We start from the raw sequence: 19,425 nt of genomic DNA, 5'->3' as shown, positions 1-19,425 counted from the left end.
TTTCACCCAATTTATTACTATGGCTGGTTTGCCTAGATTTACACAAATGTTTTTCAGGATTATTTGGTTTACCTCTGTTTGGGTTCTTTGGAAGGAAATGAATGACCGTGTGTTCAAAAACATGGCATCGGCACCTTCCACCCTCATTGAAAAGGTTAAACTGACATCTTTTTTATGGTTAAAGTCAAAACAGGCAACATTTACATACAACTATCATGACTGGTGGAAACAACCGCTCCTTTGTATGGGCGTCCACTTGTAATCTTTTCTTTGTTTTGTTGCTTCAGTGGTGCTTTGCTTTGTGTAGCACTTTGTTCTTGTAAATACTCTTGAGTGGTTTCCCTTTTGCACTCCTTGTGCGGGGTAAACCACAATTGTTAATATATACCATTTTTGTTTGTTAAAAAAATTATATTTAGTAGAGAACAAAGATAATATTTTATTATAATTTGGTAAATATAGTAAGATGAAGTTTAGATGATGTCCATATTTGAGGTCCTTTTTAATTCACTATTTCATTATTCTTTGGTTTTGATAGTATTCCAACATCAAGTTGAGTAGCTTTCAAGTTCAATACACGCACCTTTCCTTGCTCCCTATAAATTTGTCCATCCACTTTGAATTTTTTTCTCAAACCCACTCTTTGTCCTCCCTCTCAAAAGTCCAAACACCCAAACCACATCTCTCTACAACTTTTTTACTTATTCTTTTGTTTACCATGCCAGAGGCTCCTAAACAAAACCAATCCAGCAAGAAAAATATCGAATATGATGATACTATTAGTAATACTATTACAAATAACAATAAGAAAGCACTAAAATACATTGAGGATGTTACCATGAATGCTGATGAAATTCAAGAAAGGGTACTTGCTGAGATTCTCTCTTCTAGTGCTCTTGTTGAATACCTTCAACGACATGGGCTAGATGGACGCACAGACAGAAATTTTTTCAAAAAGGTGGTGCCTGTGGTGACTTATGAGGATTTAAAGGTAGATATCGATCGTATAGCAAATGGTGATACCTCCCCAATTTTATGCTCCAAACCTATATCAGAGTTCCTCACTAGGTCAGTGTATCAAACTACTTAACTTAGATATATAGTGTATATTAACAGAACATTAACATACCGCCATTGTGGAGAAAAAAGTTGAATACATAATGAGTTTGACGGTCTCAAAATAAGCATTCCTTTATATTGGGGTCTCACACATTTTTAATATTAAAAAACGAAATATAAAGATATAGAGTTATTGATAGATAATTAAGGGGTCATATTTAAGAAATTTGTGTGAGGTGCTGGGTTGGACTACACTTCGCTCCCTTAAGAATTTACACTTTAACCCATTTAATATATATAAATATTTTTATAATAACAATTATCTTTAAATCACTGTTTTATGTCAAACAGAATTCAAGTCACCATTAAAAATAATCAATTTTAATTTCTTTATAACTTCAAATTTCAATGATTATTAAATTTAATTATTAATTTTATGGTTTTAGAATATAAAATTTCATTTTAATTATCATTTTTTTATTAATTTTAATCATTTTTCCAATAGTTTTTTATTTTCGATGAAATTCAATATTTATATTTTATATTATTTTGCTTCATTGTTTATAATATGTTGATGACGATATTATGAATAAAAAATTGGAAAATAAAATATGTGCATTAAAAGTGTAATTATATTAAAATGAGTTAAAAAGATTAACAAGGGAGGTGAGTGTAAATTTTAGCATAAGAGGGGAGGATAATGTAATTTAATCAACTCTTAGGAAAGGGAGTATAATTTTCTCTAATATATTTTGAATAAGAGGTGAGGTAATGTATATTTTTTTATCATAATGTTAAGGAATCTTGGTTATAACTAGATTAAAGTTTTTTTTTAAAATTATAAGTGAGAAAATTCATATAATTTTAAGTGCATCATTTTTTTGGTTTCACTTGGTCAAGTTTTTGAGATTGGCCTAATAACATTGTTATCACGTTAACCATTTTGGGTTGATCTAGTTGTGTTGGCTAGAAATCTTGCAATGTGTTTTTTCAATGTTTAAATTTCTATTGGTGTCAATTTCGATGAGTTATGTTCATACAACGCTATGCTCTGTCTTTAAATGAGCCTCCTCAAGTGAACGATGAGATTGAATCTCTCGAATTAGTCATACGCATTTGAGAGAAATGAGAGAAAAATAATACCCTATAAACTCAAATGCCATAAACCAGTAAATATGTTAATTGAGAAAATGACTATTATTAAATAGCTTTATTTTCCCGTCAAATAATTGTTTCATGTCCCAGTGAGCTTAACTCAGTTGCTATAGACAATGTATAATATATGTAAGATCCGGAGTTCGAACCCAAAAAAAAAATCATATATTGATCTATTTAAAAACCGAAAATGTCAAATTGGTTACTATATCGGTTACTAACGTTAACGACTACTCCCTTAAATTAAAACACTAACGATTGGTGGTTTGGTGGCATTTTGCATATCAATGACAAATACATTTACCAATTGATTTAGAGACCGATCTATTTAAAAACCGAAAATGTCAAATTGGTTACTATATCGGTTACTAACGTTAACGACTACTCCCTTAAATTAAAACACTAACGATTGGTGGTTTGGTGGCATTTTGCATATCAATGACAAATACATTTACCAATTGATTTAGAGACCGATTTAACCAATTGATTTTTTTTTTGGTGGTGGCCGGGGTTCGATCCTCAGACCTTGCATATTTTATATTTTATGCATTGTTCATACCAACTGAGCTAAGCTCACGTGGACACCAATTGATTTAGAGACCGATTTAGTGACCTTTAACAAAATGTAGTCGCTATCAATCTTTATATAGCAATTACAAACTTATTCGCCATAAACATCTGCTAAAAACTAGAGATTTGACCTTGGCAAACATAGCCTAAAAATTAGAGGATTGAAAAATACTGAGGATTGAAAAATATTCTATGTGCATCATTAAAACTTGTCTATTGTGGTCGGTTGTAGTATTGCCTTTTAGCATATTTAATTAACTAATTAGAAATATTGTTTTGTAACTTGTGAATTCAATTTCTTGAAAGTTAATAATACTTTTTTAATATAAAATGTTTTCTTTAAGATTTCTTAACGTGTGTCTTAAACCGCATGTTTGCAAGACCATTATAAGTTAATAATACTTTTTTAATATAAAATGTTTTCTTTAAGATTTCTTAACGTGTGTCTTAAACCGCATGTTTGCAAGACCATTATAAAAAGATCAAAATTTAGTCGTGTGTGCTAGCAAATAGTGGGCCTGTATTCTCTGCACTTCAGTGATGATTCATACCATAATCAATACCAATCATTGATTGTGATCAAATGAATGATATTAGACATTGATACTACGAATAACTTGAGGTGAACTTAGTACCTAATTATATATATATATATATATATATTTTTTTTGGATATGTACCCATCAACGGATTATAGTTATACAATGACATGTCATATTTTTGTATTAAATAATTTAAAAATAAAATCAAAATAAATTTTGCCTACGAGTATCGGTATCCAACTAAGTTTCATTACCTAAAAATTTACCTAATTTGAAACTGTTTGATGTAGAATAATAATTTACTCCATTTTCTAATTTTCTGAATTTCTTTTCTTTTTTTTTTGAAATTAAGAGTCACTGATATAAAATATGTGGACTAATGTTATTTCTTTATGTTACTGTAGTTCTGGAACATCAGGTGGGGAAAGAAAATTGATGCCAACAATAGAAGAAGACATAGAGAGGAGAAGACATAGAGAAGACATAGAAAGAAAATTAATGCCAGTGATGGACCATCATGTTCCCAATTTAAACAAAGGAAAAGGAATGTACTTTTTGTTCACAAAATCAGAAGCAAAAACACCTGGTGGATTACTTGCAAGTCTCAAATCCATTGTGGTCTTTATCAAAATGAACAAGTTTTTCGTGTCGGTGCTGTTTTTGCTTCCGGTTTCATTCGCGCTATTAAATTCCTTGAAAAACATTGGGTTAGTTTGTGTAACGACATAAAAACGGGTACCATGAATGACGAAATCACTGATCAAGGTGTAAGAGAGGCTGTGATCAAAATACTTAAACCGAATCCAAAGCTTGCGGATTTTGTCGAATTTGAATGCAAGAAAGAGTCATGGAAAGGAATCATTACAAGGTTATGGCCTAACACCAAGTATGTTGATGTTATTGTTACCGGAACAATGTCGCAGTATATTCCTATTTTGGATTATTATAGCAATGGTCTTCCTCTTGTGTGTACAATGCATGCTTCTTCTGAATGTTATTTTGGCCTTAATTTAAACCCTTTATGTGAACCAAGTGAGGTATCTTATACACTTGTTCCTACTATGGCCTACTTTGAGTTCTTGCCCCTCGACAAGATTGATGCAAATGCTGATTCAATTTCTGCCACAGAACAAAAACATTTAGTTGAACTTGTGGATGTTGAGTTGGATCAAGAATATGAACTTGTGGTCACCACTTATGCAGGTAAAATATCAATTATCTTCAAATTCAACTTAAAATATGCATTTAATCCCTATAATTACTCGGGTTTTCATTTAGCCATTGCATATTTTTTTCTCTTAAATTCAAACTTGATATTTCTTACGACGTTTTATTTGTTTTTTTTGTTATGGTAAGGAATTGGAAATTGCGGATTAGAACCCATTCCCTACCATATCAATTGTACTTGCATCCTTTTACCGTACGAGTTGTACTAATGGGTTTTCGTCCCTGAAATTATTATTTTTCTGAAATGACTATAACAGAAAACTTAATATTTATTTGTAGAGATTAAAATATATTTAAGCTTTTGTTTTTCTTTATAATATAGTTATTTATTTTATTAATTAAGTTCTAAATCCTAACAATTATGCAATGATGCATGATCTACACAATACAGGACTTTATAGGTACGGAGTTGGTGACATACTCCGCGTAGCAGGATTCAAGAACAAGGCACCACAATTCAACTTCATATGCCGAAAAAACGTAGTTTTAAGCATCGATTCAGATAAAACCGATGAAGTTGAGCTACAAACTGCAGTAAGAATGGATCAAACCATCTTTCACACCACAGACTACACAAGTTGTGCCGACGCATCAACAATTCCAGGCCACTGCATACTCTACTGGGAAATCATCATCGACGAGTAAAATCCAATACCTGATTCTGTTTTCGAGAAATGTTGTTTTGCGGTTGAAGATTCTCTCAACAGTGTGTATCGACAAGGAAGAGTGACAGAGTCAATTGGGTCATTGGAAATTAAGGTTGTTGAGAATGGAACATTTGATAAGGTTATGGATTTTGCTCTTAGTCAAGGTGCATCAATAAATCAATACAAGACACCTCATTGTGTAAAATATGCTCCTATTATTGAGCTTTTTAACTCCAAGACAGTTTCTAGTTTCTTTAGTACAAAATGTCCACATTGTGTTCCTGGTCATAAGAAGTGGTGCAGTTGACTGAAAATCTATGAAGCACGGATACAGACACGGACACCGGACACGATACAGACACACCAACACTGTTAATAATTTAAAAAAATCATATAATTCGGTGTAATCATATGTGTTGGTGTTGTGTTGGTGTCAGACACGTTTCGGTGTCCGACACCAAGACACGCCTAATCCGAGAAGCGTCCGTGCTTGATAGCTAAAAATAATACTACTACTGGTGTTGAACTATTATTATGGTTTGGAGAAGAAATTACTTTTAACTGGGATTTGGGTGAGGTTTAACTCTTCGAAAGGTTATTTTGAAACTTTATATAATTATTCTATGGTGAACAAGTGAAACAAGTCTTGCATTATGTAGAAGTTAGTTTTCGCAATTGGATTAATAAATTTCACGATTAAATGAAATGAAATATGATGCGACTTTTTGATCCAGCATGATAAAAATAAATTTGTGCATGATGCAAACGATTTTATTTGTGCATGTTAGACAAAGTTATCATTATGATGTAAGTAAGATGTTTGTTTACAAGGACTACTATGCTACCCGCAAATTACTTAACTTTTTTAACTCAATTGCATTTAAAACCTTTACTTAATTATAATTAGGTGGGATTTACAATGCACAAGCAAAAGACTTGTGCACAACACAAACTTGTGCATTTTGTGGGCCCAAATCAAATCTGGACCGTTCATATATTATTATTTTAATGCCAACGGTTGAGATTTGTTTGGATTGAGAAATGGGTGACCTGCTGCCACAAAGGGAGAGAGGGCATGTGGGTCCCACGCGAGACCCACTCCTTTGATTAAATCTGAATTTTATATTGCAATTTTTTTGGTGGGGTTTGTATTGGACTTGGGCTTGACATTTGTGAGTAAAATTTTATATATGGGCTGCCAAATTTAATATTCTTGGCCCGAAAATAGGAAATATTTTTTCCATGCATAATTTTATTTATTTGTTGACAATTCAAATTCAATTGAATTGAATATTGAAAAATCTGAAAATTAGTAGAAGTTGTTTTATTAAATTGGACGGTTGTAATTGGATTTGAAGTTTTTGGGAAAAATAAATGGGAGAAACTATAAGATGAATAAATTGGGTGTTATATTTGGGTAGTAAAATTGTTGTGGAAAAATTACAAGATGAAGAATTATGATGTTTTGGAAAAATAAATTGGAGAAATTATAAGATGTTTTGTTGGTATAACATAATATTAATAATGTTTATTTATATTGTGAGTCAATCACTACCAAAAAAATATTGTAAGTCAATGATGAATGATTGAATTATGAGAAATTATGGTATCAGAAATTAAACATTGGAGTATTATTAATTGTACAGTTAATAGAAGGAAATTATGTAGAAAGTAAACTATATTAATAATATTAAGATGTAACATTGAATTAACAAATAATTAGATATTATTTTATTTGGAAATTAATATTTTTGTATGTTATTTTATTTGGAAATTAGTTGACAATTTTTATACTAAAAAAAGTAAACTATAAGAGTTAATAGAAAGCTAAAAAATCCGGAAAAAAAAAAAAGCAATGACAGGTGAGCACGACCGTGCTTTATAATGACACGATCGTGCTTAAAGTGACTGGAGTTGGATTTGAAAAAGTAGTGGAAGGTTCGCACGGCCGTGCTTTAAATAGGCACGGTCGTGCCTTAAACCACTGGCTGTTGCCTTGAAATTGTTTTGGGACAGACGCACGACCGTGCGTGTAATAACACGGTCGTGTAAGAAAGACAGAAAGTGACTGGTGTTCTGTCTGCAATAGCTGCACGACCGTGCTTGAATTAGACACGGTCGTGTGTGTATCAGGTGCCATATCCAGTAGAACCAACAATCATTAGTGAAATAAAAATGTACACAACATACCAGAGCATGCCAATTACTAGCACGAGCCATGTGTTTTGTTAACATGCAAACAAGTTCAGCAAGTTCAGAGCTAATATAATTTACAACATAATTATATTTGGATCATTGTTCACACAAAGCATTAAAGTTTATCATTCTGGACTGGGTGGAGGATAATGGAAGTTGAGTCGCTGCATCGTTTCTGCAAGCATTCGTTTGATGCATGCAACCTCATCATACGTCCTGTCAGCCTTCGCCTCCATTCTTCGACGCCAATCATCATCGTCGTCTTTCATTCCAGTCGCAGGTTGTTGCTCCTCCCGGTAATCACCCATCTCTTCATCTCTGCCAGCCTGCTCTTTAGGTACCCGTGAATCTAAATCCATATAAAGCCAATTTGCTGGATTTGTTACGTCAGTTCTCGATGGATCTGGCAACAAGATTGAATCTTCGTTGAATACCTGCAATATAAAAGTCTTGTTGTCCCCATCTAGATCCCTTACCATATGTATATTTTTACAGAAATCGATATCAATGGCATAGTTCCCGTCAATGCCAATTTCTTGTGTTGCAGTTCTCGCTCCCAGCTTCCATGCAATGAAACTTACCAATCCCCCCGCCACTATCTTACCTTTTGGTTGTGCCGCCACATATGCCAAATGGTCTACTAGGTAGTAGCCAGTGTTTACGGGACATTTGTTAATCATGGCCCATAAAAGGAATAGCTCATCAGACCTCACAGTTGCAGTTTCCGGCCTACCGAAAATGGTGCAGGCCATAACTCTATGCAAGTATTTGAAAACAGGGTTTTGTATCATGCTGGCCTTGGCAGTTTTGCCATTAAAACGGTTCCGGCCAGTTATTTTAAACCAAAACTCCTGTTTGTCAAAATGTCGATGCTTTTTATCATGAATGATCCCCGTGCTTTCGAAGCCCATTATGTCATTAAATTGAGTGAGGGACATGTTATATTCCACGTTGCCCAAACTAAATGAAACGGTGTGGTTTGGGTTTTTGTAATTGTCTGCATCATGAACAAAAGAGATGGTACTTGAAAATTCTAGTGTACTAGTTTCGAAGGCAAAGTGCGTCTCGCCTACGAAATCTTTCCAGCCTACATTACTAATCAATGTCGTGACATTGTCCTCTATACCCAATGCCTGTAGAGCGGCTGAATCGGGGTACCTATTGGGTACAACGTCTCTTTTCACAAGCATACTGTACCTCACCTTTTCAGATTTGTGAAGAATAAGTCCCCTCTCATTGAGTCTACCCTGTTTCTGCGTTCCGGAAGAAGTGCTGCCAACATGAACACCCTTTCCTTTAGAAGCCATTTTTTCAAAATTTCTGTTCCTGTCGCAAACAAAAAGTAGTAACAATTTACATACATTAATTGTACACCCACATATGGCAGTACTAGTAACAACAAGATTCATAAGCAGAAAAAAAAATGAAATAGTAGTATTTAACATTTCCTGATAACAATTAATCAGAAGCCCCATATAAGAAACAAACAGGAGTAACAATACCCACCAATCAGAAACTCATTCCTAATAAGAATAATGAAAGCAAAAAGAACCTAACAATCTCTATCAATGTAGTGCTTCAACATTCAATAAAAAGCAACCAACTGCATGAAATTAAGTAAAAGGAAAGAAAGAAATGGAGGTTAATTACCTAATAGTGAGTGTAGATTTCGAAAGGGGAAAACCTAAGGTTGATGATGGTGATGATTTCTGGCGCTGCAGGAGGAAGAAGAAGAAGGAATTATAATAAGAAGGAAGTAAAAGAAGAAGATTGAGGTAGGAGACACCTTTAAATGTTTTGGTGAGTTGGTGGAATTGTGGGTTGTTGACAAATCATTAATAATCATTAATATGAAAATGATTATCATAAATGAAAACAAATCATTAGTATGAAAATCATTAAAACATAATTGGTAAATGATTAAAAATAAGGGATGCACATTTAATTATGAAACGTTTCGAACACGACCGTGTGTAAGTATGACACGGTCGTGTGTATTTGTACTGGACTAAAAAAAAGGGAATTAATGGACAAAAAAAGTGGTTGTAGGGACTCGAACCCAAACCCTCAAAGTTGCAAGGACAAGTCTGTAACCATTAAGCCACATGGGCGCGCTTTCGTCAAGTAAACAAGTTCACTTGTATATAATTGAGATTTTTTTAAATTTCCACAATTTTGTTTGTTCTATTAGGATTGGACTTTATTTGATATTAATTTTCAAATTCATCATTTTTCTAATTTTCACAATTATTTTTATTCTATTTGGGTTGGATTTTATTTGATATTCTTTTTAAAATTCATCATAGTAAGTTTTAAGTGAGATTCGTTTATTAGACATGTCAAGTCAGTGTAATGTTCCAGAAACATGCTAGTAATAGTTTGGAAAACGATGCTTTGAGACACTTATACACGTTAACGAAAATTTAATTTTCTGTCATACTGTGTTTATAACTTATGGACATGTCAGAAGCTCTAATAACAGTTTCAATTCCATGTCATACTGTGTCATAAATGATTAAAAAAAGGAATGCACTTTTAATTATGACACGTTTCGGGCACAACCGTGTGTAATAATGACACGGTCGTGTTTAGTTCAAGTGGCCTAAGAAAAAAGGGAATTAGTGGGAAAAAAAAAAGTGGTTTCGGGCACGACCGTTTGTAATAATTACACGGTCGTGTTTAGTTCAAGTGGCCTAAGAAAAACGTGAATTAATGGTCGTGTTGTATATTGACATGGTCGTGCTGACATATAAACTGAAAGGCACGGTCGTGTGTATACGTAACACGACCGTGCAAGAGTATATTGTTATGTTTTAATCAAAGTTTTTAATACCTTATTTTAAAAATGCAAAACAACAATGTCTCATACAGGCATGTTCCCTTCCAATGATAGTAAGTTTAAGAGACTTACAGTGTTCAAAGTACACAATAGCTATATAATTTTTGTTTTTTAATGGATTTTATTGTAATATCTATAGATTAAAGCCTAAAAAAGCCTAATTACAAATAAAATGATTAAAACATAAATGATTAAATCATTTATATGAGGGTTTAATAAGTTTTCTTATTAATGATTATACGAGGGTTTAATAAGTTTTTGGTCCATATAAATATAGTCTAGTATTCTCTGAAGTACTTTAGGTCAAAGAATTACGTCATTGCGGTTAGAGTTGTAAGTTGCTTCATTAGCCGGTGAACTATCTTCTTATTAATGATTAAATAATGTAGTATTATGTTATTTAAATTTTAATGTGTATAAAAAATAGTTGTGTATAAAATATCTTGATTGATTAATTACCATCTGTCAACAGTGTTACAGATGCAAGCTAGGGTAATCGATAACAAGAGTTTGAGTAGTCAATGAAGAAAAATCCAAGTTTTTTGACTCGAAGATTCTTCCAGTTAGGGTAAGAGTTTCTAGTTTGATCGGTCTTGGTGACCTCTTTGAACTAGTTTAGGTAGAGGAATCATGCAGTTAAGGCGTGAGTTTAATTCGAACACTATGGTCGTTAGGGTTAGAGTTGTCGGCAAGATAGGTTGGTGAATAGTTTGATTAGGCATTAAACATTCATCAAAATACTTATCGTATATTATTCTACTTGTCGGGGTAAGAGTTGAGAGTTTGATCAGTCGTTCAGACATTGATGACGTAGTTTAGGAAAAAGTTAATTGTCATTACTATGAGAGTTACAAGCTTGATTAGTCGGTAAATATTTTGATTAGTTATTGAACAGTTATCCAAGTAATCTTTATAGTAGTGTAGGTCTAAGAAAATTGTCATTAGGGTGAGAGTTACAAGCTTGACTAGTCGATAAAGTGTTTGATTAGTCATTGAACTTTGATCCAATTACTTTGACTCCAAGATTATTTTAGGTTAACCTAAAAATCTTGAGTTTGATTAGTCGTTAAGAAGTCTTTGTAGTAGTTTAGGTCAAAGAATCTTGTCATTAGGGTTAGAGTTGTAAGCATGATTAGTCGATAAATAGTTTGATTAGCCGTTGAACATTCATCCAACTACTTTGACTACAAGATTCATCACCCGTTTTGAGGTCTTTGTAGTAGTTTAGGTCAAAGAATATTGTCATTAGGGTTGGAGTTGTGAGTTTCATCACTTGGGTTGGACTTTATTTGATCTTCTTTTTAAAATTCATCATATTTTTTTTTTTAATTTTCACAATTTTGTTTCTTCATCCAAGTACTTTGACTCGAAGTTTCTTCTAGTTATGGTAAGAGTTTCTAGTTTGATCGGTTTTGATGACATATTTGAACTAGTCCGGTTAAATGGTATTTTGGTAAAACATACAAGGCATGCGATAAGGCAGTACGGTGGGAAAAGTAAATCTCATAGTAAAGTCTAGCTACTCATACCTATTATGTCATAGTAAAGTATAGCTACTCATACCTATTCAGTCATAGTAAAGTCTACCTACTCATACCTATTTGAGTAGCTGAGTAAAGAACAAGAGAGTAACTATTTATTTATGATTTGTGTTTTGAAAATTGCTATTGACACATTTGGCTTGGCTGATAAACACATTTAAAAGACAGGTTTAGGGTTGCAAGATAAATTGTTTAGTTAGGCTTTATTTTAATTATTTTAGCTATTAAATAAATTTACATCTATCCTATTTGTATATAACCAAGCACTCTTCATAAACAAACATATCATATAAGCTTGATTATGATATATTGGGTAAAATTGATGGTAAAATTGATGGTGGCTGTTACATATTAAAATAAAAACATGACATACATCAAAATTACATTAAAACGTGGCATTAAAATGATAATTATAAATTACATTAAAATAAAAACATGGCATACATCAAAATTATTTTGGACAAACTTAAATCTAATCGTTCTACCACTTTGAAAATTATTATTTCGACAAAATCTATTCCACTTTGGTCCTATTTTTGCTCTGCAGTTTGGAGTGTAGTTTCCATCACTGTTTGAAACGATATTGAAAAGCTGATGATCTCCATTATCTCCACATAACATTAAAGTTCCACATATATTATGTTCGATGTATTGACTAAAGTCCGAAGGTAACTTCTGCATAAGCACAGTAAAAATAATCACATTAATATATTATTAAAAGAATATGTAATAATTGTTACCAATATTTAATATTATGAAGAAAGTCTAGTCGACTTTACCAGCTTGTTTCTCATTGTTAGACCCTCCCGTAATTGAACATCAAAAAACTTAATTTCATTTCGCTTCAAACTTCTACTGTGAAAGGCAGGCAGTTGGCTGAAGATATTGACTTGACGAAATTCGTGGACTTTGAATAAATTCATTCCATAATAAGCAAAAATTACATCCACGTTGGCTGGGAAATTGTGGTATTGTTGCAGTGTATTCCAACCATTGGTTATAGTTGGATTAAAGAAGTTTTTTGTTAACTCAAGTGTTACGATATTTCCATAAGGTGTGACAACGTTCCACACGTCATCAAAATCATTAGTGTATGCCTCGACAAAACTCGGATCAACTTCAACGCGTGCCTGAAAAAATAAAAATATAACAAAAATATTAGATACTAAAATATAAGGAAGAAGATAACAGCTGAAGCCGAAATAAATTTTGGATGTTGTTAAATTAGGGGTAGAGAAATGTACCTTAAACGATAATTTGACTGCACCAAAAAATGTCTCTGGGGAATCTGGAATCATAACTTGTATGTGATTGTGTGTATGGGTGAGAGCCATAGTGGAATAGTTGGTTTTTTTTTTTTTTAAGGAAAGGAAGAAAGAGTTGAGTAGTGGTATACTAAAATGTAACAATGTGAATGTATTTATAGTACAAGGCAATTGAAGTTAAGTTGTAACCCATGTATAAAACAATTAAAGGTTGAGTGAGGGAGCATCCACTTTTGAGAATCTCTGCCATGGCAGTTGAAAGACATATGCATGGTGTATGAAAAGTATTCAAAAGCAAAGGTATGTGCCATCCAATCGTTAATAGACTGTAGTCTATACCTATTGCAATCAAATCCATAATAAATAAATATATATATATATAGCTATTATAGTACTTTGAATATTGTAAGAATCTTAACTTTAATATAATTGGAAGGCACATGCATGTATTAGGCATTGTTTTTTAGCATTTTTTTATTATTGTCTTGAAATCATGAGACCAAAATGAACCTTCAATGAATACGTTCCCTACACGACCGTGTCATTATACAGCACGACCGTGTTAGTATACAGCACGACCGTGCAATTCCAATTATGACAAGAAAATGAATGTTTATATACATCCCAAGTTGATAACATAACGAAAGCGCGCCCATGTGGCTTAATGGTTATGAATGAGTCTATAAGTGTGCCTTGCCAAAGTAACATGGTGGTGGACATGGGTTCGACCCCCAGCCACCACTTTTTTCATTTTATTAACATTTTTTTTTAGTTCAAGTACGTGTAAACACGACCGTGTCATTTTTACACACGGTCGTGCTTGGATATGGCATAGAATTAAAAGGTGCATCCATTTTAAAGCAGCACGGCCGTGTCCTTATACAGCACGACCGTGCAATTCCAATTATGACAAGAAAATGAATGTTTATATACATCCCAAGTTGACAACATAACGAAAGCGCGCCCATGTGGCTTAATGGTTATGAATGAGTCTATAAGTATGCCTTGCCAAAGTAACGAGGTGGTGGACATGGGTTCGACCCCCAGCCACCACTTTTTTCATTTTATTAACATTTTTTTTTAGTTCAAGTACGTGTACACACGACCGTGTCATATTTACACACGGTCGTGCTTGGAAATGGCATAGAATAGGGTGTGCATCCATTTTCAAGCAGCACGGCCGTGTTAGTATACAGCACGACCGTGCAATTCATATGTTGACAAGAAAACGAATGTTTATATACATCCCAAGTTGATACCATAACGAAAGCGCGCCCATGTGGCTTAATGGTTATGAATGAGTCTATAAGTGTGCCTTGCCTAAGTAACGAGGTGGTGGGTATGGGTTCGACCCCCAGCCACCACTTTTTTCATTTTATTAACATTTTTTTTTTTAGTTCAAGTACGTGTACACACGACTGTGTCATATTTACACACGGTCGTGCTTGGAAATGGCATAGAATAGGGTGTGCATCCATTTTCAAGCAGCACGGTCGTGTTAGTATACAGCACGACCGTGCAATTCATATGTTGACAAGAAAACAAATGTTTATATACATCCCAAGTTGATACAATAACGAAAGCGCGCCCATGTGGCTTAATGGTTATGAATGAGTCTATAAGTGTGCCTTGCCTAAGTAACGAGGTGGTGGGTATGGGTTCGACTCCCAGCCACCACTTTTTCCATTTTATGAACATTTTTTTTTTACTATCAAGTACGTGTAGACACGACCGTGTCATTTTTACACACGGTCGTGCTTGGAAATGACTGGTTTTATGTTCTACCAAAACAAGTACGCACGACCGTGTCAATATACAGCACGGTCGTGCTCGAAAATCTATTTGGTTTTTTAGTTCTTACCAGATTCTATACGCACGACCGTGTCAGTTTACAACACGGTCGTGTGCGTTTCGCAGACTTATATATCAATATTGTCTTTTGGTAACCGTTCCTCATTCTCACCACACTCATTCAACTTCCATCCAAAACCTAAACCTCCATTAACCTCCATCAACTTCTCTTCCAACCCAACCTCCATATAAACAACTGCTAACTTCACCAAATCTTAACAAAAACAACAACAAGCAACAAGTATAACACATTCAATCCAAACCACAATCAAAAATCATCCAATCTTCAAACAAATGTCCAAATTCGTGTACCCTCCAAACCTAAATTAAAACCAACCAAATTCAAGTTTAAACATCAATCAAAGACAAATCCTCATCCCCAATCTATAAACCCAACATCAATTCAACCTTTCCCTACCAAAATCAATCTTAAAAACCAAACTTGTATCCCAAAACCCAATTTTTCTTCCTTTTGTGAAATTCAAAAATGACAAAAAAGAGAAAGGATGATGTTGTTGATGATGCTGTTGATGATGCTTCATATGATGATGATCATGGTTCATCTAAAGTAAAGAAGAAAAAGGTTGCAGATGATGGTTCTTCTCATGCCAAGAAGAAAAAGGTTGCTGATGATGGTACTTCTCATGCCAAGAAGAAAAAGGGAAAGGAAGTTGCTACTGATGGCAAGGGAAAGGAAGTTGCTACTGATGCTGGCTCTGGTGATGGCAAGGAAAAGAAGGGTAAGCCTTATGAACTTGGAATTATCCTAAAGAAAGCAGAGGAAAGGGAGAGGTTCGACATGCTTGCTGGAAGAGGTCTCTTAATGAGCAGGTATCCCGATAAAACTACTCTAGATGATTTAGGTATGAGAGAAAATGTTAGGGATCTGGTTGGTAACATAGGATGGGGGAAATTTATAGGACATTCATACACCACAAAGGTATACCTTACCCTAGAATTCCTTAGTACATTGTGTTTTAGAAAAGATAAAGACAATGTTGATGACCCACAACACAACAATGTGTCATTTAGCCTGGATAACCGTGAATTTAGCATGTCACTAACTGAATTTTGTGAACGGATGGGGTTCGCAAGCACGGGACTCATCCACGATTCTCATAACCCGAACAATAGGCCTGAGAATTATGATCCTGATGAGTTTTGGCATCAAATAACTGGAATGAGGAAATTTGTGCCTAAATCTGCTAAGGCTAGTTCCATCCACAACCCTGTTTTCCGCTACATTCACAGGGTTATGGCTTGCTCCATCTTCGGTCGAAAGGAAACGGGGACGGTTAGGACCGATGAACTATTCATATTATGGGCTATGGTCAACAAGCAACAAGTAAACACAGGTTACTATCTTTTAAGCCATATGGCGTCTGTTGCGACACAAGACAGTGGTAAGATTGTGGTGGGGGGACCGATAGAGTTCATGGCCAAGACGTTAAATATTAAATTGTATCGTGATGAACATCCACTTCATGGTTGCAATGGAATCAATATTGACACACTGATTCAAATGAAAATGATTAAGGATGTGAGTGGGGGGAAGAGAGAAAAATTTCAATTGAGGGTTGCGAACCATGACTCATTTCTATTGCCAAATCCTGATAGGACTGACACATCAAATGTAGAAAACTGGATTTATTCCGATTTAGGTACAGAAGTTCCTGCAGAGCAGCATGATGGAGATGACGTACATGCTGATGACCAGGAGGAAGACCAACCGCTGCCGGAGGTTCAACATGACCATGATTGGCGTGCAAGGATAGAGGCTGAGGTTCAAGGGACAAGGGCCGACCTTCAACAGATGAGGATGGAGCATCAAAGGCATTATGAAGAGGAGCAGGAATGTTATGCCATTCCTGCTCCTCTTCATAATCCCTTGGTAGTATGTTATGCCATTCCTGCTCCTCTTCATAATGCCTTTGATGCTCCATCCTCATCTGTTGAAGGTCGGCCCTTGTCCCTTGAACCTCAGCCTCTACCCTTGCACGCCAATCATGGTCATGTTGAACCTCCGGCAGCGGTTGGTCTTCCTCCTGGTCATCAGCATGTACGTCATCTCCATCATGCTGCTCTGCAGGAACTTCTGTACCTAAATCGGAATAAATCCAGTTTTCTACATTTGATGTGTCAGTCCTATCAGGATTTGGCAATAGAAATGAGTCATGGTTCGCAACCCTCAATTGAAATTTTTCTCTCTTCCCCCCACTCACATCCTTAATCATTTTCATTTGAATCAGTGTGTCAATATTGATTCCATTGCAACCATGAAGTGGATGTTCATCACGATACAATTTAATATTTAACGTCTTGGCCATGAACTCTATCGGTCCCCCCACCACAATCTTACCACTGTCCTGTGTCGCAACAGACGCCATATGGCTTAAAAGATAGTAACCTGTGTTTACTTGTTGCTTGTTGACCATAGCCCATAATATGAATAGTTCATCGGTCCTAACCGTCCCCGTTTCCTTTCGACCGAAGATGGAGCAAGCCATAACCCTGTGAATGTAGCGGAAAACAGGGTTGTGGATGGAACTAGCCTTAGCAGATTTAGGCACAAATTTCCTCATTCCAGTTATTTGATGCCAAAACTCATCAGGATCATAATTCTCAGGCCTATTGTTCGGGTTATGAGAATCGTGGATGAGTCCCGTGCTTGCGAACCCCATCCGTTCACAAAATTCAGTTAGTGACATGCTAAATTCACGGTTATCCAGGCTAAATGACACATTGTTGTGTTGTGGGTCATCAACATTATCTTTATCTTTCCTAAAACACAATGTACTAAGGAATTCTAGGGTAAGGTATACCTTTGTGGTGTATGAATGTCCTATAAATTTCACCCATCCTATGTTACCAACCAGATCCCTAACATTTTCTCTCATACCTAAATCATCTAGAGTAGTTTTATCGGGATACCTGCTCATTAAGAGACCTCTTCCAGCAAGCATGTCGAACCTCTCCCTTTCCTCTGCTTTCTTTAGGATAATTCCAAGTTCATAAGGCTTACCCTTCTTTTCCTTGCCATCACCAGAACCAGCATCAGTAGCAACTTCCTTTCCCTTGCCATCAGTAGCAACTTCCTTTCCCTTTTTCTTCTTGGCATGAGAAGTACCATCATCAGCAACCTTTTTCTTCTTGGCATGAGAAGAACCATCATCTGCAACCTTTTTCTTCTTTACTTTAGATGAACCATGATCATCATCATATGAAGCATCATCAACAGCATCATCAACAACATCATCCTTTCTCTTTTTTGTCATTTTTGAATTTCACAAAAGGAAGAAAAATTGGGTTTTGGGATACAAGTTTGGTTTTTAAGATTGCTTTTGGTAGGGAAAGGTTGAATTGATGTTGGGTTTATAGATTGGGGATGAGGATTTGTCTTTGATTGATGTTTAAACTTGAATTTGGTTGGTTTTAATTTAGGTTTGGAGGGTACACGAATTTGGACATTTGTTTGAAGATTGGATGATTTTTGATTGTGGTTTGGATTGAATGTGTTATACTTGTTGCTTGTTGTTGTTTTTGTTAAGATTTGGTGAAGTTAGCAGTTGTTTATATGGAGGTTGGGTTGGAAGAGAAGTTGATGGAGGTTAATGGAGGTCGAACCAATTTGACATGTTTAAGCAGACCAATTTGACAAAATATCTGCTAAAACCAACCAATTTAGGGTTTTGAGGACTTGTATAAGCTTTATATAAGTTATGAGGTTAACTTCATTGGAACATAAGTCCATAAATAAAACACGAAAAACTATCTTGCTCCCTTGGTAGTATGTTATGACATGCAATTGAAACTGTTATTAGAGCTTCTGACATGTCCATAAGTTATAAACACAGTATGACAGAAAATTAAATGTTCGTTAACGTGTATAAGTGTCTCAAAGCATCGTTTTCCATACTATTACTAGCATGTTTATGGAACATTACACAGATAGACTGACTTGACATGTCTAATAAACGAATCTCACTTATAACTTAACTATGATGAATTTTAAAAAGAATATCAAATAAAATCCAACCCAAATAGAATAAAAATAATTGTGAAAATTAGAAAAATGATGAATTTGAAAATGAATATCAAATAAAGTCCAACCCAAATAGAAGAAAAATAATTGTGAAAATTAGAAAAATGATGTATTTGAAAATGAATATCAAATAAAGTCCAACCCTAATAGAAGAAACAAAATTGTGGAAATTTTCCAGCACGACCGTGCTGTATAATGACACGGTCGTGCATAGTTGTTCTTGTAATACATAAAACCAATGTCATATCCAAGCACGATCGTGTGTAAAAATGACACGGTCGTGTTTACACGTACTTGAACTAAAAAAAATGTTAATAAAATGAAAAAAGTGGTGGCTGGGGGTCGAACCCATGTCCACCACCTCGTTACTTTGGCAAGGCACACTTATAGACTCATTCATAACCATTAAGCCACATGGGCGCGCTTTCGTTATGTTGTCAACTTGGGATGTATATAAACATTCATTTTCTTGTCATAATTGGAATTGCACG

General features: G+C 34.8%; 1 pseudogene; it reads left to right on the top strand.

The window, feature by feature from the left end:
- The first annotated feature begins 718 nt into the window (after nucleotides 1-718).
- LOC146929626 (indole-3-acetic acid-amido synthetase GH3.6-like) lies at nucleotides 719-5,742 on the top strand (annotated as a pseudogene).
- The last annotated feature ends 13,683 nt before the right edge of the window (nucleotides 5,743-19,425 follow it).

Source organism: Medicago sativa, chromosome 4 (genome assembly GCF_051527215.1).
Source record: "Medicago sativa cultivar Bolivia chromosome 4, Bolivia_mono, whole genome shotgun sequence".
Lineage (NCBI taxonomy): Eukaryota > Viridiplantae > Streptophyta > Magnoliopsida > Fabales > Fabaceae > Medicago > Medicago sativa.
This window is presented reverse-complemented; position numbering and strand designations above follow the sequence as displayed.